This window comes from Musa acuminata, chromosome BXJ2-1, assembly GCF_036884655.1.
Source record: "Musa acuminata AAA Group cultivar baxijiao chromosome BXJ2-1, Cavendish_Baxijiao_AAA, whole genome shotgun sequence".
Taxonomy (NCBI): domain Eukaryota; kingdom Viridiplantae; phylum Streptophyta; class Magnoliopsida; order Zingiberales; family Musaceae; genus Musa; species Musa acuminata.
Window position 1 is genome coordinate 25806405 of NC_088338.1, and position 18418 is coordinate 25824822.

The following is an 18418-nucleotide window of genomic DNA, read 5'->3' on the forward strand; positions in this document are numbered from 1 at the left end:
TCGTATCCCGGGATGCAAAACGGAGTGCAACACGAGGACTTCCCAGGGGGTCACCCATCCTAGTACTACTCTGGCCCAAGCACGCTTAACTTCGGAGTTTTGATGGGATCCGCTGATTTAGTGCTGGCATTATCGCACCCGTTTCGCGTGCTTCGTCCCTCGCCTATGTGCACGTCGCGGTCGGCGCATCAACGTCCGGAGCCTCTTGCCCGTCACGAAACCGTCGTCGCTTTCTCGAACGTTCACGAAATCCCTATTGCAAGCTCTCTCCGTGCCCTAGCCCGACAACTGCGTATCGGTCACGGCAAGCGCGTGCCGAAACCATCGGCACTTTCTAAAACGATCTCGGAATCGCTATTGCGACCCCAATCTGGAAAGCTCTCTCCGAGCCCCTCGATAATGACTGCGTAGCGGTCACATCAAATTTCCAGCCCCAAAACAATCGTCTCGGAGCTCTACGGGAGATGTTTCGTATCCCGGGATGCAAAAAGGAGTGTAACACGAGGACTTCCCAGGGGGTCACCCATCCTAGTACTACTCTGGCCCAAGCACGCTTAACTTCAGAGTTTTGATGGGATCCGGTGATTTAGTGCTGGCATTATCGCACCCGTTTCGCGTGCTTCGTCCCTCGCCTATGTGCACGTCGCGGTCAGCGCATCAACGTCCGGAGCCTCTTGCCCGTCACGAAACCGTCGTCGCTTTCTCGAACGTTCATGAAATCCCTATTGCAAGCTCTCTCCGAGCCCTAGCCCGACGACTGCGTATCGGTCACGGCAAGCGCGTGCCGAAACCATCGGAACTTTCTAAAACGATCTCGGAATCGCTATTGCGACCCCAATCCGGAAAGCTCTCTCCGAGCCCCTCGATACTGACTGCATAGCGGTCACAGCAAATTTCAAGCCCCAAAACAAACGTCTCGGAGCTCTACGGGAGATGTTTCGTATCCTGGGATGCAAAACGGAGTGCAACACGAGGACTTCTCAGGGGGTCACCCATCGTAGTACTACTCTGGCCCAAGCACGCTTAACTTCGGAGTTTTGATGGGATCCGGTGATTTAGTGATGGCATTATCGCACCCGTTTCGCGTGCTTCGTCCCTCGCCTATGTGCACGTCGCGGTCGGCGCATCAACGTCCGGAGCCTCTTGCCCGTCGCGAAACCGTCGTCGCTTTCTCGAACGTTCACGAAATCCCTATTGCAAGCTCTCTCCGAGCCCGAGCCCGACGACAGCGTATCGGTCACGGCAAGCGCGTGCCGAAACCATCGGCACTTTCTAAAACGATCTCGGAATCGCTATTGCGACCCCAATCCGGAAAGCTCTCTCCGAGCCCCTCGATAATGACTGCGTAGCGGTCACATCAAATTTCCAGCCCCAAAACAATCGTATCGGAGCTCTACGGGAGATGTTTCGTATCCCGGGATGCAAAACGGAGTGCAACACGAGGACTTCCCAGGGGGTCACCCATCCTAGTACTACTCTGGCCCAAGCACGCTTAACTTCGGAGTTTTGATGGGATCCACTGATTTAGTGCTGGCATTATCGCACCCGTTTCGCGTGCTTCGTCCCTCGCCTATGTGCACGTCGCGGTCGGCGCATCAACGTCCGGAGCCTCTTGCCCGTCACGAAACCGTCGTCGCTTTCTCGAACGTTCACGAAATCCCTATTGCAAGCTCTCTCCGTGCCCTAGCCCGACAACTGCGTATCGGTCACGGCAAGCGCGTGCCGAAACCATCGGCACTTTCTAAAACGATCTCGGAATCGCTATTGCGACCCCAATCTGGAAAGCTCTCTCCGAGCCCCTCGATAATGACTGCGTAGCGGTCACATCAAATTTCCAGCCCCAAAACAATCGTCTCGGAGCTCTACGGGAGATGTTTCGTATCCCGGGATGCAAAAAGGAGTGCAACACGAGGACTTCCCAGGGGGTCACCCATCCTAGTACTACTCTGGCCCAAGCACGCTTAACTTCAGAGTTTTGATGGGATCCGGTGATTTAGTGCTGGCATTATCGCACCCGTTTCGCGTGCTTCGTCCCTCGCCTATGTGCACGTCGCGGTCAGCGCATCAACGTCCGGAGCCTCTTGCCCGTCACGAAACCGTCGTCGCTTTCTCAAACATTCACGAAATCCCTATTGCAAGCTCTCTCCGAGCCCTAGCCCGACGACTGCGTATCGGTCACGGCAAGCGCGTGCCGAAACCATCGGCACTTTCTAAAACGATCTCGAAATCGCTATTGCGACCCCAATCCGGAAAGCTCTCTCCGAGCCCCTCGATACTGACTGCGTAGCGGTCACAACAAATTTCCAGCCCCAAAACAATCGTCTCGGAGCTCTACGGGAGATGTTTCTTATCCCGGGATGCAAAAAGGAGTGCAACACGAGGACTTCCCAGGGGGTCACCCATCCTAGTACTACTTTGGCCCAAGCACGCTTAACTTCGGAGTTTTGATGGGATCCAGTGATTTAGTGATGGCATTATCGCACCCGTTTCGCGTGCTTCGTCCCTCGCCTATGTGCACGTCGCGGTCGGCGCATCAACGTACGGAGCCTCTTGCCCGTCGCGGAACCGTCGTCGCTTTCTCGAACGTTCACGAAATCCCTATTGCAAGCTCTCTCCGAGCTCGAGCCCGACGACAGCGTATTGGTCACGGCAAGCGCGTGCCGAAACCATCGGCACTTTCTAAAACGATCTCGGAATCGCTATTGCGACCCCAATCCGGAAAGCTCTCTCCGAGCCCCTCGATACTGACTGCGTAGCGGTCACAGCAAATTTCCAGCCCCAAAACAATCGTCTCGGAGCTCTACGGGAGATGTTTCGAATCCCGGGATGCAAAAAGGAGTGCAACACGAGGACTTCCAAGGGGGTCACCCATCGTAGTACTACTTTGGCCCAAGCACGCTTAACTTCGGAGTTTTGATGGGATCCGGTGATTTAGTGTTGGCATTATCGCACCTGTTTCGCGTGCTTCGTCCCTCGCCTATGTGCACGTCGCGGTCGGCGCATCAACGTCCGGAGCCTCTTGCCCGTCGCGAAACCGTCGTCGCTTTCTCGAACGTTCACGAAATCCCTATTGCAAGCTCTCTCCGAGCCCGAGCCCGACGACAGCGTATCGGTCACGGCAAGCGCGTGCCGAAACCATCGGCACTTTCTAAAACGATCTCGGAATCGCTATTGCGACCCCAATCCGGAAAGCTCTCTCCGAGCCCCTCGATAATGACTGCGTAGCGGTCACATCAAATTTCCAGCCCCAAAACAATCGTCTCGGAGCTCTACGGGAGATGTTTCGTATCCCGGGATGCAAAACGGAGTGCAACACGAGGACTTCCCAGGGGGTCACCCATCCTAGTACTACTCTGGCCCAAGCACGCTTAACTTCGGAGTTTTGATGGGATCCGCTGATTTAGTGCTGGCATTATCGCACCCGTTTCGCGTGCTTCGTCCCTCGCCTATGTGCACGTCGCGGTCGGCGCATCAACGTCCGGAGCCTCTTGCCCGTCACGAAACCGTCGTCGCTTTCTCGAACGTTCACGAAATCCCTATTGCAAGCTCTCTCCGTGCCCTAGCCCGACAACTGCGTATCGGTCACGGCAAGCGCGTGCCGAAACCATCGGCACTTTCTAAAACGATCTCGGAATCGCTATTGCGACCCCAATCTGGAAAGCTCTCTCCGAGCCCCTCGATAATGACTGCGTAGCGGTCACATCAAATTTCCAGCCCCAAAACAATCGTCTCGGAGCTCTACGGGAGATGTTTCGTATCCCGGGATGCAAAAAGGAGTGCAACACGAGGACTTCCCAGGGGGTCACCCATCCTAGTACTACTCTGGCCCAAGCACGCTTAACTTCAGAGTTTTGATGGGATCCGGTGATTTAGTGCTGGCATTATCGCACCCGTTTCGCGTGCTTCGTCCCTCGCCTATGTGCACGTCGCGGTCAGCGCATCAACGTCCGGAGCCTCTTGCCCGTCACGAAACCGTCGTCGCTTTCTCAAACATTCACGAAATCCCTATTGCAAGCTCTCTCCGAGCCCTAGCCCGACGACTGCGTATCGGTCACGGCAAGCGCGTGCCGAAACCATCGGCACTTTCTAAAACGATCTCGAAATCGCTATTGCGACCCCAATCCGGAAAGCTCTCTCCGAGCCCCTCGATACTGACTGCGTAGCGGTCACAACAAATTTCCAGCCCCAAAACAATCGTCTCGGAGCTCTACGGGAGATGTTTCTTATCCCGGGATGCAAAAAGGAGTGCAACACGAGGACTTCCCAGGGGGTCACCCATCCTAGTACTACTTTGGCCCAAGCACGCTTAACTTCGGAGTTTTGATGGGATCCAGTGATTTAGTGATGGCATTATCGCACCCGTTTCGCGTGCTTCGTCCCTCGCCTATGTGCACGTCGCGGTCGGCGCATCAACGTACGGAGCCTCTTGCCCGTCGCGGAACCGTCGTCGCTTTCTCGAACGTTCACGAAATCCCTATTGCAAGCTCTCTCCGAGCTCGAGCCCGACGACAGCGTATTGGTCACGGCAAGCGCGTGCCGAAACCATCGGCACTTTCTAAAACGATCTCGGAATCGCTATTGCGACCCCAATCCGGAAAGCTCTCTCCGAGCCCCTCGATACTGACTGCGTAGCGGTCACAGCAAATTTCCAGCCCCAAAACAATCGTCTCGGAGCTCTACGGGAGATGTTTCGAATCCCGGGATGCAAAAAGGAGTGCAACACGAGGACTTCCAAGGGGGTCACCCATCGTAGTACTACTTTGGCCCAAGCACGCTTAACTTCGGAGTTTTGATGGGATCCGGTGATTTAGTGTTGGCATTATCGCACCCGTTTCGCGTGCTTCGTCCCTCGCCTATGTGCACGTCGCGGTCGGCGCATCAACGTCCGGAGCCTCTTGCCCGTCGCGAAACCGTCGTCGCTTTCTCGAACGTTCACGAAATCCCTATTGCAAGCTCTCTCCGAGCCCGAGCCCGACGACAGCGTATCGGTCACGGCAAGCGCGTGCCGAAACCATCGGCACTTTCTAAAACGATCTCGGAATCGCTATTGCGACCCCAATCCGGAAAGCTCTCTCCGAGCCCCTCGATAATGACTGCGTAGCGGTCACATCAAATTTCCAGCCCCAAAACAATCGTCTCGGAGCTCTACGGGAGATGTTTCGTATCCCGGGATGCAAAACGGAGTGCAACACGAGGACTTCCCAGGGGGTCACCCATCCTAGTACTACTCTGGCCCAAGCACGCTTAACTTCGGAGTTTTGATGGGATCCGCTGATTTAGTGCTGGCATTATCGCACCCGTTTCGCGTGCTTCGTCCCTCGCCTATGTGCACGTCGCGGTCGGCGCATCAACGTCCGGAGCCTCTTGCCCGTCACGAAACCGTCGTCGCTTTCTCGAACGTTCACGAAATCCCTATTGCAAGCTCTCTCCGTGCCCTAGCCCGACAACTGCGTATCGGTCACGGCAAGCGCGTGCCGAAACCATCGGCACTTTCTAAAACGATCTCGGAATCGCTATTGCGACCCCAATCTGGAAAGCTCTCTCCGAGCCCCTCGATAATGACTGCGTAGCGGTCACATCAAATTTCCAGCCCCAAAACAATCGTCTCGGAGCTCTACGGGAGATGTTTCGTATCCCGGGATGCAAAAAGGAGTGCAACACGAGGACTTCCCAGGGGGTCACCCATCCTAGTACTACTCTGGCCCAAGCACGCTTAACTTCAGAGTTTTGATGGGATCCGGTGATTTAGTGCTGGCATTATCGCACCCGTTTCGCGTGCTTCGTCCCTCGCCTATGTGCACGTCGCGGTCAGCGCATTAACGTCCGGAGCCTCTTGCCCGTCACGAAACCGTCGTCGCTTTCTCGAACGTTCACGAAATCCCTATTGCAAGCTCTCTCCGAGCCCTAGCCCGACGACTGCGTATCGGTCACGCCAAGCGCGTGCCGAAACCATCGGAACTTTCTAAAACGATCTCGGAATCGCTATTGCGACCCCAATCCGGAAAGCTCTCTCCGAGCCCCTCGATACTGACTGCATAGCGGTCACAGCAAATTTCCAGCCCCAAAACAATCGTCTCGGAGCTCTACGGGAGATGTTTCGTATCCCGGGATGCAAAACGGAGTGCAACACGAGGACTTCTCAGGGGGTCACCCATCGTAGTACTACTCTGGCCCAAGCACGCTTAACTTCGGAGTTTTAATGGGATCCGGTGATTTAGTGATGGCATTATCGCACCCGTTTCGCGTGCTTCGTCCCTCGCCTATGTGCACGTCGCGGTCGGCGCATCAACGTCCGGAGCTTCTTGCCCGTCGCGAAATCGTCGTCGCTTTCTCGAACGTTCACGAAATCCCTATTGCAAGCTCTCTCCGAGCCCTAGCCCGACGACTGCGTATCGGTCACGGCATGCGCATGCCGAAACCATCGGCACTTTCTAAAACGATCTCGGAATCGCTATTTCGACCCCAATCCGGAAAGCTCTCTCCGAGCCCCTCGATACTGACAGCGTAGCGGTCACAGCAAATTTCCAGCCCCAAAACAATCGTCTCGGAGCTCTTCGGGAGATGTTTCGTATCCCGGGATGCAAAACGGAGTGCAACACGAGGACTTCCCAGGGGGTCACCCATCCTAGTACTACTCTGGCCCAAGCACGCTTAACTTCGGAGTTTTGATGGGATCCGCTGATTTAGTGCTGGCATTATCGCACCCGTTTCGCGTGCTTCGTCCCTCGCCTATGTGCACGTCGCGGTCGGCGCATCAACGTCCGGAGCCTCTTGCCCGTCACGAAACCGTCGTCGCTTTCTCGAACGTTCACGAAATCCCTATTGCAAGCTCTCTCCGAGCCCGAGCCCGACGACAGCGTATCGGTCACGGCAAGCGCGTGCCGAAACCATCGGCACTTTCTAAAACGATCTCGGAATCGCTATTGCGACCCCAATCCGGAAAGCTCTCTCCGAGCCCCTCGATAATGACTGCGTAGCGGTCACATCAAATTTCCAGCCCCAAAACAATCGTCTCGGAGCTCTACGGGAGATGTTTCGTATCCCGGGATGCAAAACGGAGTGCAACACGAGGACTTCCCAGGGGGTCACCCATCCTAGTACTACTCTGGCCCAAGCACGCTTAACTTCGGAGTTTTGATGGGATCCGCTGATTTAGTGCTGGCATTATCGCACCCGTTTCGCGTGCTTCGTCCCTCGCCTATGTGCACGTCGCGGTCGGCGCATCAACGTCCGGAGCCTCTTGCCCGTCACGAAACCGTCGTCGCTTTCTCGAACGTTCACGAAATCCCTATTGCAAGCTCTCTCCGTGCCCTAGCCCGACAACTGCGTATCGGTCACGGCAAGCGCGTGCCGAAACCATCGGCACTTTCTAAAACGATCTCGGAATCGCTATTGCGACCCCAATCTGGAAAGCTCTCTCCGAGCCCCTCGATAATGACTGCGTAGCGGTCACATCAAATTTCCAGCCCCAAAACAATCGTCTCGGAGCTCTACGGGAGATGTTTCGTATCCCGGGATGCAAAAAGGAGTGCAACACGAGGACTTCCCAGGGGGTCACCCATCCTAGTACTACTCTGGCCCAAGCACGCTTAACTTCAGAGTTTTGATGGGATCCGGTGATTTAGTGCTGGCATTATCGCACCCGTTTCGCGTGCTTCGTCCCTCGCCTATGTGCACGTCGCGGTCAGCGCATTAACGTCCGGAGCCTCTTGCCCGTCACGAAACCGTCGTCGCTTTCTCGAACGTTCACGAAATCCCTATTGCAAGCTCTCTCCGAGCCCTAGCCCGACGACTGCGTATCGGTCACGCCAAGCGCGTGCCGAAACCATCGGAACTTTCTAAAACGATCTCGGAATCGCTATTGCGACCCCAATCCGGAAAGCTCTCTCCGAGCCCCTCGATACTGACTGCATAGCGGTCACAGCAAATTTCCAGCCCCAAAACAATCGTCTCGGAGCTCTACGGGAGATGTTTCGTATCCCGGGATGCAAAACGGAGTGCAACACGAGGACTTCTCAGGGGGTCACCCATCGTAGTACTACTCTGGCCCAAGCACGCTTAACTTCGGAGTTTTAATGGGATCCGGTGATTTAGTGATGGCATTATCGCACCCGTTTCGCGTGCTTCGTCCCTCGCCTATGTGCACGTCGCGGTCGGCGCATCAACGTCCGGAGCTTCTTGCCCGTCGCGAAATCGTCGTCGCTTTCTCGAACGTTCACGAAATCCCTATTGCAAGCTCTCTCCGAGCCCTAGCCCGACGACTGCGTATCGGTCACGGCATGCGCATGCCGAAACCATCGGCACTTTCTAAAACGATCTCGGAATCGCTATTTCGACCCCAATCCGGAAAGCTCTCTCCGAGCCCCTCGATACTGACAGCGTAGCGGTCACAGCAAATTTCCAGCCCCAAAACAATCGTCTCGGAGCTCTTCGGGAGATGTTTCGTATCCCGGGATGCAAAACGGAGTGCAACACGAGGACTTCCCAGGGGGTCACCCATCCTAGTACTACTCTGGCCCAAGCACGCTTAACTTCGGAGTTTTGATGGGATCCGCTGATTTAGTGCTGGCATTATCGCACCCGTTTCGCGTGCTTCGTCCCTCGCCTATGTGCACGTCGCGGTCGGCGCATCAACGTCCGGAGCCTCTTGCCCGTCACGAAACCGTCGTCGCTTTCTCGAACGTTCACGAAATCCCTATTGCAAGCTCTCTCCGAGCCCTAGCCCGACAACTGCGTATCGGTCACGGCAAGCGCGTGCCGAAACCATCGGCACTTTCTAGAACGATCTCGGAATCGCTTTTGCGACCCCAATCCGGAAAGCTCTCTCGGAGCCCCTCGATACTGACAGCGTTGCGGTCACAGCAAATTTCCAGCCCCAAAACAATCGTCTCGGAGCTCTACGGGAGATGTTTCGTGTCCCGGGATGCAAAAAGGAGTGCAACACGAGGACTTCCCAGCGGGTCACCCATCGTAGTACTACTCTGGCCCAAGCACGCTTAACTTCAGTGTTTTGATGGGATCCGGTGATTTAGTGCTGCCATTATCGCACCCGTTTCGCGAGCTTCGTCCCTCGCCTATGTGCACGTCGCGGTCGGCTCATCAACGTCCGGAGCCTCTTGCCCGTCACGAAACCGTCGGCGCTTTCTCAAACGTTCACGAAATCCCTATTGCAAGCTCTCTCCGAGCCCTAGCCCGACGACTGCGTATCGGTCACGGCAAGCGCGTGCCGAAACCATCGGCACTTTCTAGACCGATCTCGGAATCGCTTTTGCGACCCCAATCCGGAAAGCTCTCTCGGAGCCCCTCGATACTGACAGCGTACCGGTCACAGCAAATTTCCAGCCCCAAAACAATCGTCTCGGAGCTCTACAGGAGATGTTTCGTATCCCGGGATGCAAAAAGGAGTGCAACACGAGGACTTCCCAGGGGGTCACCCATCGTGTTACTACTCTGGCCCAAGCACGCTTAACTTCAGTGTTTTGATGGGATCCGGTGATTTAGTGCTACCATTATCGCACCCGTTTCGCGAGCTTCGTCCCTCGCCTATGTGCACGTCGCGGTCGGCGCATCAACGTCCGGAGCCTCTTGCCCGTCACGAAACCGTCGGCGCTTTCTCGAACGTTCACGAAATCCCTATTGCAAGCTCTCTCCGAGCCCTAGCCCGACGACTGCGTATCGGTCACGGCAAGCGCGTGCCGAAACCATCGGCACTTTCTCGAACGATCTCGGAATCGGTATTGCGACCCCAATCCGGAAAGATCTCTCCGAGCCCCTCGATACTAACAGCGTAGCGGTCACAGCAAATTTCCAGCCCCAAAACAATCGTCTCGGAACTCTACGGGAGATGTTTCGTATCCCGAGATGCAAAACGGAGTGCAACACGAGGACTTCCCAGGGGGTCACCCATCCTAGTACTACTCTGGCCCAAGCACGCTTAACTTCGGAGTTTTGACGGGATCCAGTGATTTAGTGCTGGCATTATCGCACCCGTTTCGCGTGCTTCGTCCCTCGCCTATGTGCACGTCGCGGTCGGCGCATCAACGTCCGGAGCCTCTTGCCCGTCACGAAACCGTCGTCGCTTTCTCGAACATTCACGAAATCCCTATTGCAAGCTCTCTCCGAGCCCTAGCCCGACGACTGCGTATCGGTCACGGCAAGCGCGTGCAAAAACCATCGGCACTTTCTAAAACGATCTCGGAATCGCTATTGCGACCCCAATCCGGAAAGCTCTCTCCGAGCCCCTCGATACTGACTGCGTAGCGGTCACAACAAATTTTCAGCCCCAAAACAATCGTCTCGGAGCTCTACGGGAGATGTTTCGTATCCCGGGATGCAAAAATGAGTGCAACACGAGGACTTCCCAGGGGGTCACCCATCCTAGTACTACTCTGGCCCAAGCACGCTTAACTTCAGAGTTTTGATGGGATCCGGTGATTTAGTGCTGGCATTATCGCACCCGTTTCGCGTGCTTCGTCCATCGCCTATGTGCACGTCGCGGTCAGCGCATCAACGTCCGGAGCCTCTTGCCCGTCACGAAACCGTCGTCGCTTTCTCAAACATTCACGAAATCCCTATTGCAAGCTCTCTCCGAGCCCTAGCCCGACGACTGCGTATCGGTCACGGCAAGCGCGTGCCGAAACCATCGGCACTTTCTAAAACGATCTCGGAATCGCTATTGCGACCCCAATCCGGAAAGCTCTCTCCGAGCCCCTCGATACGGACTGCATAGCGGTCACAGCAAATTTCAAGCCCCAAAACAATCGTCTCGGAGCTCTACGGGAGATGTTTCGTATCCCGGGATGCAAAACGGAGTGCAACACGAGGACTTCTCAGGGGGTCACCCATCGTAGTACTACTCTGGCCCAAGCACGCTTAACTTCGGAGTTTTGATGGGATCCGGTGATTTAGTGATGGCATTATCGCACCCGTTTCGCGTGCTTCGTCCCTCGCCTATGTGCACGTCGCGGTCGGCGCATCAACGTCCGGAGCCTCTTGCCCGTAGCGAAACCGTCGTCGCTTTCTCGAACGTTCACGAAATCCCTATTGCAAGCTCTCTCCGAGCCCGAGCCCGACGACAGCGTATCGGTCACGGCAAGCGCGTGCCGAAACCATCGGCACTTTCTAAAACGATCTCGGAATCGCTATTGCGACCCCAATCCGGAAAGCTCTCTCCGAGCCCCTCGATAATGATTGCGTAGCGGTCACATCAAATTTCCAGCCCCAAAACAATCGTCTCGGAGCTCTACGGGAGATGTTTCGTATCCCGGGATGCAAAACGGAGTGCAACACGAGGACTTCCCAGGGGGTCACCCATCCTAGTACTACTCTGGCCCAAGCACGCTTAACTTCAGAGTTTTGATGGGATCCGGTGATTTAGTGCTGGCATTATCGCACCCGTTTCGCGTGCTTCGTCCATCGCCTATGTGCACGTCGCGGTCAGCGCATCAACGTCCGGAGCCTCTTGCCCGTCACGAAACCGTCGGCGCTTTCTCGAACGTTCACGAAATCCCTATTGCAAGCTCTCTCCGAGCCCTAGCCCGACGAATGCGTATCGGTCACGGCAAGCGCGTGCCGAAACCATCGGCACTTTCTAGAACGATCTCGGAATCGCTATTGCGACCCCAATATGGAAAGCTCTCTCCGAGCCCCTCGATACTGACAACGTAGCGGTCACAGCAAATTTCCAGCCCCAAAACAATCGTCTCGGAGCTCTACGGGAGATGTTTCGAATCCCGGGATGCAAAAAGGAGTGCAACACGAGGACTTCCCAGGGGGTCACCCATCCTAGTACTACTTTGGCCCAAGCACGCTTAACTTCGGAGTTTTGATGGGATCCGGTGATTTAGTGATGGCATTATCGCACCCGTTTCGCGTGCTTCCTCCCTCGCATATGTGCACGTCGCGGTCGGCGTATCAACGTCCGGAGCCTCTTGCCCGTCACGAAACTGTCGGCGCTTTCTCGAACGTTCACGAAATCCCTATTGCAAGCTCTCTCCGAGCCCTAGCCCGACGACTGTGTATCGTTCACGGCAAGCGCGTGCCGAAACCATCGGCACTTTATAGAACGATCTAGGAATCGCTATTGCGACCCCAGTCCGGAAAGCTCTCTCCGAGCCCCTCGATACTGACTGCGTAGCGGTCACAGCAAATTTCCAGCCCCAAAACAATCGTCTCGGAGCTCTACGGGAGATGTTTCGTATCCCGGGATGCAAAAAGGAGTGCAACACGAGGACTTCCCAGGGGGTCACCCATCATAGTACTACTCTGGCCCAAGCTCGCTTAACTTCGGAGTTTTGATGGGATCCGGAGATTTAGTGCTGGCATTATCGCACCAGTTTCGCGTGCTTCGTCCCTCGCCTATGTGCACGTCGCGGTCGGCGTATCAACGTCCGGAGCCTCTTGCCCGTCACGAAACCATCGGAGCTTTCTCGAACGTTCACGAAATCCCTATTGCAAGCTCTCTCGGAGCCCTAGCCCAACGACTGCGTATCGGTCACGGCAAGCGCGTGCCGAAAACATCGGCACATTCTAGAACGATCTCGGAATCGCTATTGTGACCCCAATCCGGAAAGCTCTCTCCGAGCCCCTCGATACTGACTGCGTAGCGGTCACAGCAAATTTCCAGCCCCAAAACAATCGTCTCGGAGCTCTACGGGAGATGTTTCGAATCCCGGGATGCAAAAAGGAGTGCAACACGAGGACTTCCAAGGGGGTCACCCATCGAAGTACTACTTTGGCCCAAGCACGCTTAACTTCGGAGTTTTGATGGGATCCGGTGATTTAGTGATGGCATTATCGCACCCATTTCGCGAGCTTCGTCCCTCGCGTATGTGCACGTCGCAGTCGGCGTTTCAAGGTCCGGAGCCTCTTGCCCGTCACGAAACTATCGGCGCTTTCTCGAACGTTCACGAAATCCCTATTGCGGGCTCTCTCCGAGCCCTAGCCCGACGATTGCGTATCGGTCACGGCAAGCGCGTGCCGAAACCATCGGGACTTTATAGAACGATCTCGGAATCGCTATTGCGACCCTAGTCCGGAAAGCTCTCTCCGAGCCCCTCGATACTGACTGCGTAGCGGTCACAGCAAATATTCAGCCCCAAAACAATCGTCTCGGAGCTCTACGGGAGATGTTTCGTATCCCGGGATGCAAAAAGGAGTGCAACACGAGGACTTCCCAGGGGGTCACCCATCGTAGTACTACTCTGGCCTAAGCACGCTTAACTTCGGAGTTTTGATGGGATCCGGTGATTTAGTGCTGGCATTATCGCACCCGTTTCGCGTGCTTCGTCCCTCGCCTATGTGCACGTCGCGGTCGGCGTATCAACGTCCGGAGCCTGTTGCCCGTCACGAAACCGTCGGCGCTTTCTCGAACGTTCACGAAATCCCTATTGCAAGCTCTCTCCGAGCCCTAGCCCGACGACTGCGTATCGGTCACGGCAAGCGCGTGCCGAAACCATCGGCACTTTCTAGAACGATCTCGGAATCGCTATTGCGACCCCAATATGGAAAGCTCTCTCCGAGCCCCTCGATACTGACTGCGTAGCGGTCACAGCAAATTTCCAGCCCCAAAACAATCGTCTCGGAGCTCTACGGGAGATTTTTCGAATCCCGGGATGCAAAAAGGAGTGCAACACGAGGACTTCCCAGGGGGTCACCCATCCTAGTACTACTTTGGCCCAAGCACGCTTAACTTCGGAGTTTTGATGGGATCCGGTGATTTAGTGATGGCATTATCGCACCCGTTTCGCGTGCTTCCTCCCTCGCATATGTGCACGTCGCGGTCGGCGTATCAACGTCCGGAGCCTCTTGCCCGTCACGAAACTGTCGGCGCTTTCTCGAACGTTCACGAAATCCCTATTGCAAGCTCTCTCCGAGCCCTAGCCCGACGACTGTGTATCGTTCACGGCAAGCGCGTGCCGAAACCATCGGCACTTTATAGAACGATCTAGGAATCGCTATTGCGACCCCAGTCCGGAAAGCTCTCTCTGAGCCCCTCGATACTGACTGCGTAGCGGTCACAGCAAATTTCCAGCCCCAAAACAATCGTCTCGGAGCTCTACGGGAGATGTTTCGTATCCCGGGATGCAAAAAGGAGTGCAACACGAGGACTTCCCAGGGGGTCACCCATCCTAGTACTACTCTGGCCCAAGCACGCTTAACTTCGGAGTTTTGATGGGATCCGGAGATTTAGTGCTGGCATTATCGCACCAGTTTCGCGTGCTTCGTCCCTCACCTATGTGCACGTCGCGGTCGGCGTATCAATGTCCGGAGCCTCTTGCCCGTCACGAAACCGTCGGCGCTTTCTCGAACGTTCACGAAATCCCTATTGCAAGCTCTCTCGGAGCCCTAGCCCGACGACTGCGTATCGGTCACGGCAAGCGCGTGCCGAAACCATCGGCACATTCTAGAACGATCTCGGAATCGCTATTGCGACCCCAATCCGGAAAGCTCTCTCCGAGCCCCTCGATACTGACTGCGTAGCAGTCACAGCAAATTTCCAGCCCCAAAACAATCGTCTCGGAGCTCTTCGGGAGATGTTTCGTATCCCGGGATGCAAAACGGAGTGCAACACGAGGACTTCCCAGGGGGTCACCCATCCTAGTACTACTCTGGCCCAAGTACGCTTAACTTCAGAGTTTTGATGGGATCCGCTGATTTAGTGCTGGCATTATCGCACCCGTTTCGCCTGCTTCGTCCCTCGCCTATGTGCACGTCGCGGTCGGCGCATCAACGTCCGGAGCCTCTTGCCCGTCACGAAACCGTCGTCGCTTTGTCGAACGTTCACGAAATCCCTATTGCAAGCTCTCTCCGAGCCCTAGCCCGACAACTGCGTATCGGTCACGGCAAGCGCGTGCCGAAACCATCGGCACTTTCTAGAACGATCTCGGAATCGCTTTTGCGACCCCAATCCAGAAAGCTCTCTCGGAGCCCCTCGATACTGACAGCGTAGCGGTCACAGCAAATTTGTAGCCCCAAAACAATCGTCTCGGAGCTCTACGGGAGATGTTTCGTATCCCGGGATGCAAAAAGGAGTGCAACACGAGGACTTCCCAGGGGGTCACCCATCGTAGTACTACTCTGGCCCAAGCACGCTTAACTTCAGTGTTTTGATGGGATCCGGTGATTTAGTGCTGCCATTATCGCACACGTTTCGCGAGCTTCGTCCCTCGCCTATGTGCACGTCGCGGTCGGCGCATCAACGTCCGGAGCCTCTTGCCCGTCACGAAACCGTCGGCGCTTTCTCGAACGTTCACGAAATCCCTATTGCAAGCTCTCTCCGAGCCCTAGCCCGACGACTGCGTATCGGTCACGGCAAGCGCGTGCCGAAACCATCGGCACTTTCTAGAACGATCTCGGAATCGCTTTTGCGACCCCAATCCGGAAAGCTCTCTCGGAGCCCCTCGATACTGACAGCGTAGCGGTCACAGCAAATTTCCAGCCCCAAAACAATCGTCTCGGAGCTCTACGGGAGATGTTTCATATCCCGGGATGCAAAAAGGAGTGCAACACGAGGACTTCCCAGGGGGTCACCCATCGTAGTACTACTCTGGCCCAAGCACGCTTAACTTCAGTGTTTTGATGGGATCCGGTGATTTAGTGCTGCCATTATCGCACCCGTTTCGCGAGCTTCGTCCCTCGCCTATGTGCACGTCGCGGTCGGCGCATCAACGTCCGGAGCCTCTTGCCCGTCACGAAACCGTCGGCGCTTTCTCGAACGTTCACGAAATCCCTATTGCAAGCTCTCTCCGAGCCCTAGCCCGACGACTGCGTATCGGTCACGGCAAGCGCGTGCCGAAACCATCGGCACTTTCTCGAACGATCTCGGAATCGGTATTGCGACCCCAATCCGGAAAGATCTCTCCGAGCCCCTCGATACTGACAGCGTAGCGGTCACAGCAAATTTCCAGCCCCAAAACAATCGTCTCGGTGCTCTATGGGAGATGTTTCGTATCCCGGGATGCAAAACGGAGTGCAACACGAGGACTTCCCAAGGGGTCACCCATCCTAGTACTACTCTGGCCCAAGCACGCTTAACTTCGGAGTTTTGATGGGATCCGCTGATTTAGTGCTGGCATTATCGCACCCGTTTCGCGTGCTTCGTCCCTCGCCTATGTGCACGTCGCGGTCGGCTCATCAACGTCCGGAGCCTCTTGCCCGTCACGAAACCGTCGTCGCTTTCTCGAACATTCACGAAATCCCTATTGCAAGCTCTCTCCGAGCCCTAGCCCGACGACTGCGTATCGGTCACGGCAAGCGCGTGCCGAAACCATCGGCACATTCTAAAACGATCTCGGAATCGCTATTGCGACCCCAATCCGGAAAGCTCTCTCCGAGCCCCTCGATACTGACTGCGTAGCGGTCACAACAAATTTCCAGCCCCAAAACAATCGTCTCGGAGCTCTACGGGAGATGTTTCGTATCCCGGGATGCAAAAAGGAGTGCAACACGAGGACTTCCCAGGGGGTCACCCATCCTAGTACTACTCTGGCCCAAGCACGCTTAACTTCAGAGTTTTGATGGGATCCGGTGATTTAGTGCTGGCATTATCGCACCCGTTTCGCGTGCTTCGTCCATCGCCTATGTGCACGTCGCGGTCAGCGCATCAACGTCCGGAGCCTCTTGCCCGTCATGAAACCGTCGTCGCTTTCTCGTGATGAATCTCGGATTTTGATGATGAAGTCAATTGTCATTTGTTGTCTAATCTATGTGTTGAGATAAGTGTGCAGGATTAACAACGATGAAAGTTAGACAAGCAGCAGGAGTTGCGCCGGAGTCAAGTTCATGATCACGTTGGGAGTTCGAGAGTTCGACGGAAGTTCGGACGGTCGTCGGAGGTTCTGCGAGAACAGATCCGAGAAGTCCAGAAGCTTGCCAAGCGAAGCTCGTCGGAACTTGCCAAGTGGATCGTCGCAAAGTCCAGGAGTTTGCCGGATGTCCGCAGGAGCATCACCGAGGGTTCATCGGATGATCGACGGAAGATCGCCGGAAACTCGCCGGAAGAAGCGATTGACGCACCGAAGCAAAGCTGCAGAAATTGTCTTAGATCTAATCGTAGTTAGCACGTTAATTAAGTTGGAAAATGGGAGGTGATCCCATTAGCTTAATCTTGAGGCAATTGGGCCCCTGAAAGACTGAAATTGGGCCGAATGGAGCTAACCATTCGGACCCTGATTGCACCAGGAGGTGCAACCGCCTAGGCCAGGAGGTGGCACCGCCTGGGCTAGGCCTTCCAGCGAGACTGGGCGGTGCAACCTCCCCAGCCGGGAGGTGGCACCGCCTGAGCTCAGTCTTCGAGCTAGACTGGGCGGTGCAACCTCCCTGACAGAGAGGTGGCACCGCCTGAGCTCAGTCTTCGAGCAAGACTGGGCGGTGCAACCTCCCTGGCAGAGAGGTGGCACCGCCTGAGCTCGGTCTTCGAGCTCTGCCAGGCGGTGCAACCTCTCCAGTCAAGAGGTGCAACCGCCTGATCCCAGAATTCCGGGATTTGATTGTTTTGAGCTCCAAATTTGAATTGGGTTGGGGCCTATAAATTCTCCACCCATTCAGCACTGAAAAGATACAGACCTACACCGAAATCTTTATCTTTTCTGTGATTCTAAGAGCTCAAAAGTGTTGTAAAGCCTTAAAGTCTCCTCCTTCTGTTCTTCAAGTTTTCAGTTGTAAAGTGAGGAGAGAAAGGTCTATAAAGGTTGTCTCCTGAGCCTGTCAAAAGGAGAGAAACTGTAAAAGGGCAGTTTGGCCTTCGCCTATTGAAGGAAGGCCCCTAGTTGACGTCGGTGACCTCGTCGGTGGAGGAAGCCAAAAGTGGAGTAGGTCAAGACTGACCGAACCACTCTAAATCTCTGGTTTGCATTTACTTTTGAGCACTTTATCCTTACTGCAAACCTCCTTCATTACTACTGCTCTCTGCGCTTTTACGAACAAGTTCTAAGTGCTGTTCTTTCCGAATCTGCATTCAGACGTAAATCGGTGTTTTCGTACATTACAGTTTATGCTTACGTTTTAATTCTGCAAAACTGTCTTCTACGCCTTCACGAACAAGTCTTTAAGTGATGATCTGTCCGAATCTGTTTTTAGACGTAAACCAGTGTTTTCGTACGATATTTACATTACAGTTTATGTTTACGCCTTGATTCTGCAAAACTATCTTCTGCGCTCTTACGAACCAGTTTCTAAAGTTCAGCTCCCTTTGAAACTGCATCTAGACGTAAAATTGCATTTAGACATAAAACTGCTCAAACTGTGTTTAGACGTTTTAGACGTAAACTGAGTTTGGACGTAAATCTACGTTTAGACGTAAAACTGCGTTTAGACGTAAATCTACGTTTAGATGTAAAATTGCGTTTAGACGTAAAACTGTCCAAACTATGTTTAGACGTTTTAGACGTAAACTGAGTTTAGACGTAAAATTGCGTTT

At 54.8% G+C, this 18418-nt stretch overlaps 29 non-coding genes and 7 pseudogenes across 29 annotated transcripts; all 36 read right to left on the bottom strand.

The window, feature by feature from the left end:
- Positions 1-21: 21 nt before the first annotated feature.
- On the bottom strand, positions 22-140 carry LOC135599714 (5S ribosomal RNA). Its single transcript, XR_010482059.1, has one exon. It is a non-coding gene; the product is annotated as a 5S ribosomal RNA (ribosomal RNA).
- Positions 141-490: 350 nt separating this feature from the next.
- LOC135600098 (5S ribosomal RNA) lies at positions 491-609 on the bottom strand. Its single transcript, XR_010482429.1, has one exon. It is a non-coding gene; the product is annotated as a 5S ribosomal RNA (ribosomal RNA).
- Positions 610-959: 350 nt separating this feature from the next.
- Positions 960-1078, bottom strand: LOC135600313 (5S ribosomal RNA). Its single transcript, XR_010482638.1, has one exon. It is a non-coding gene; the product is annotated as a 5S ribosomal RNA (ribosomal RNA).
- A 350-nt stretch (positions 1079-1428) lies between these two features.
- LOC135600172 (5S ribosomal RNA) lies at positions 1429-1547 on the bottom strand. The gene has a single exon (XR_010482499.1). It is a non-coding gene; the product is annotated as a 5S ribosomal RNA (ribosomal RNA).
- A 350-nt stretch (positions 1548-1897) lies between these two features.
- LOC135603223 (5S ribosomal RNA) lies at positions 1898-2016 on the bottom strand. Its single transcript, XR_010484092.1, has one exon. It is a non-coding gene; the product is annotated as a 5S ribosomal RNA (ribosomal RNA).
- A 350-nt stretch (positions 2017-2366) lies between these two features.
- Positions 2367-2485, bottom strand: LOC135601307 (5S ribosomal RNA). Its single transcript, XR_010483602.1, has one exon. It is a non-coding gene; the product is annotated as a 5S ribosomal RNA (ribosomal RNA).
- Positions 2486-2835: 350 nt separating this feature from the next.
- Positions 2836-2954, bottom strand: LOC135602455 (5S ribosomal RNA; annotated as a pseudogene).
- A 350-nt stretch (positions 2955-3304) lies between these two features.
- On the bottom strand, positions 3305-3423 carry LOC135599715 (5S ribosomal RNA). Its single transcript, XR_010482060.1, has one exon. It is a non-coding gene; the product is annotated as a 5S ribosomal RNA (ribosomal RNA).
- A 350-nt stretch (positions 3424-3773) lies between these two features.
- On the bottom strand, positions 3774-3892 carry LOC135603234 (5S ribosomal RNA). The gene has a single exon (XR_010484093.1). It is a non-coding gene; the product is annotated as a 5S ribosomal RNA (ribosomal RNA).
- Positions 3893-4242: 350 nt separating this feature from the next.
- LOC135601308 (5S ribosomal RNA) lies at positions 4243-4361 on the bottom strand. The gene has a single exon (XR_010483603.1). It is a non-coding gene; the product is annotated as a 5S ribosomal RNA (ribosomal RNA).
- Positions 4362-4711: 350 nt separating this feature from the next.
- Positions 4712-4830, bottom strand: LOC135601693 (5S ribosomal RNA; annotated as a pseudogene).
- Positions 4831-5180: 350 nt separating this feature from the next.
- LOC135599716 (5S ribosomal RNA) lies at positions 5181-5299 on the bottom strand. The gene has a single exon (XR_010482061.1). It is a non-coding gene; the product is annotated as a 5S ribosomal RNA (ribosomal RNA).
- A 350-nt stretch (positions 5300-5649) lies between these two features.
- On the bottom strand, positions 5650-5768 carry LOC135603245 (5S ribosomal RNA). The gene has a single exon (XR_010484094.1). It is a non-coding gene; the product is annotated as a 5S ribosomal RNA (ribosomal RNA).
- A 350-nt stretch (positions 5769-6118) lies between these two features.
- Positions 6119-6237, bottom strand: LOC135600515 (5S ribosomal RNA). Its single transcript, XR_010482835.1, has one exon. It is a non-coding gene; the product is annotated as a 5S ribosomal RNA (ribosomal RNA).
- A 350-nt stretch (positions 6238-6587) lies between these two features.
- Positions 6588-6706, bottom strand: LOC135599717 (5S ribosomal RNA). The gene has a single exon (XR_010482062.1). It is a non-coding gene; the product is annotated as a 5S ribosomal RNA (ribosomal RNA).
- Positions 6707-7056: 350 nt separating this feature from the next.
- LOC135599718 (5S ribosomal RNA) lies at positions 7057-7175 on the bottom strand. Its single transcript, XR_010482063.1, has one exon. It is a non-coding gene; the product is annotated as a 5S ribosomal RNA (ribosomal RNA).
- A 350-nt stretch (positions 7176-7525) lies between these two features.
- Positions 7526-7644, bottom strand: LOC135603256 (5S ribosomal RNA). The gene has a single exon (XR_010484095.1). It is a non-coding gene; the product is annotated as a 5S ribosomal RNA (ribosomal RNA).
- A 350-nt stretch (positions 7645-7994) lies between these two features.
- LOC135600516 (5S ribosomal RNA) lies at positions 7995-8113 on the bottom strand. Its single transcript, XR_010482836.1, has one exon. It is a non-coding gene; the product is annotated as a 5S ribosomal RNA (ribosomal RNA).
- A 350-nt stretch (positions 8114-8463) lies between these two features.
- On the bottom strand, positions 8464-8582 carry LOC135599721 (5S ribosomal RNA). The gene has a single exon (XR_010482065.1). It is a non-coding gene; the product is annotated as a 5S ribosomal RNA (ribosomal RNA).
- Positions 8583-8932: 350 nt separating this feature from the next.
- LOC135602971 (5S ribosomal RNA) lies at positions 8933-9051 on the bottom strand (annotated as a pseudogene).
- A 350-nt stretch (positions 9052-9401) lies between these two features.
- LOC135604108 (5S ribosomal RNA) lies at positions 9402-9520 on the bottom strand (annotated as a pseudogene).
- A 350-nt stretch (positions 9521-9870) lies between these two features.
- LOC135604492 (5S ribosomal RNA) lies at positions 9871-9989 on the bottom strand. The gene has a single exon (XR_010484231.1). It is a non-coding gene; the product is annotated as a 5S ribosomal RNA (ribosomal RNA).
- A 350-nt stretch (positions 9990-10339) lies between these two features.
- Positions 10340-10458, bottom strand: LOC135599636 (5S ribosomal RNA). The gene has a single exon (XR_010481983.1). It is a non-coding gene; the product is annotated as a 5S ribosomal RNA (ribosomal RNA).
- Positions 10459-10808: 350 nt separating this feature from the next.
- LOC135600315 (5S ribosomal RNA) lies at positions 10809-10927 on the bottom strand. The gene has a single exon (XR_010482640.1). It is a non-coding gene; the product is annotated as a 5S ribosomal RNA (ribosomal RNA).
- Positions 10928-11277: 350 nt separating this feature from the next.
- Positions 11278-11396, bottom strand: LOC135603268 (5S ribosomal RNA). The gene has a single exon (XR_010484098.1). It is a non-coding gene; the product is annotated as a 5S ribosomal RNA (ribosomal RNA).
- A 350-nt stretch (positions 11397-11746) lies between these two features.
- Positions 11747-11865, bottom strand: LOC135600743 (5S ribosomal RNA). Its single transcript, XR_010483056.1, has one exon. It is a non-coding gene; the product is annotated as a 5S ribosomal RNA (ribosomal RNA).
- A 350-nt stretch (positions 11866-12215) lies between these two features.
- On the bottom strand, positions 12216-12334 carry LOC135600712 (5S ribosomal RNA). Its single transcript, XR_010483027.1, has one exon. It is a non-coding gene; the product is annotated as a 5S ribosomal RNA (ribosomal RNA).
- Positions 12335-12684: 350 nt separating this feature from the next.
- On the bottom strand, positions 12685-12803 carry LOC135602037 (5S ribosomal RNA; annotated as a pseudogene).
- A 350-nt stretch (positions 12804-13153) lies between these two features.
- LOC135599860 (5S ribosomal RNA) lies at positions 13154-13272 on the bottom strand. The gene has a single exon (XR_010482201.1). It is a non-coding gene; the product is annotated as a 5S ribosomal RNA (ribosomal RNA).
- A 350-nt stretch (positions 13273-13622) lies between these two features.
- LOC135600744 (5S ribosomal RNA) lies at positions 13623-13741 on the bottom strand. The gene has a single exon (XR_010483057.1). It is a non-coding gene; the product is annotated as a 5S ribosomal RNA (ribosomal RNA).
- A 350-nt stretch (positions 13742-14091) lies between these two features.
- On the bottom strand, positions 14092-14210 carry LOC135599685 (5S ribosomal RNA). The gene has a single exon (XR_010482031.1). It is a non-coding gene; the product is annotated as a 5S ribosomal RNA (ribosomal RNA).
- Positions 14211-14560: 350 nt separating this feature from the next.
- On the bottom strand, positions 14561-14679 carry LOC135601206 (5S ribosomal RNA). Its single transcript, XR_010483506.1, has one exon. It is a non-coding gene; the product is annotated as a 5S ribosomal RNA (ribosomal RNA).
- A 350-nt stretch (positions 14680-15029) lies between these two features.
- Positions 15030-15148, bottom strand: LOC135602530 (5S ribosomal RNA; annotated as a pseudogene).
- Positions 15149-15498: 350 nt separating this feature from the next.
- Positions 15499-15617, bottom strand: LOC135602216 (5S ribosomal RNA; annotated as a pseudogene).
- A 350-nt stretch (positions 15618-15967) lies between these two features.
- LOC135599846 (5S ribosomal RNA) lies at positions 15968-16086 on the bottom strand. Its single transcript, XR_010482188.1, has one exon. It is a non-coding gene; the product is annotated as a 5S ribosomal RNA (ribosomal RNA).
- A 350-nt stretch (positions 16087-16436) lies between these two features.
- Positions 16437-16555, bottom strand: LOC135603279 (5S ribosomal RNA). The gene has a single exon (XR_010484100.1). It is a non-coding gene; the product is annotated as a 5S ribosomal RNA (ribosomal RNA).
- Between the last annotated feature and the right edge of the window lie 1863 nt (positions 16556-18418).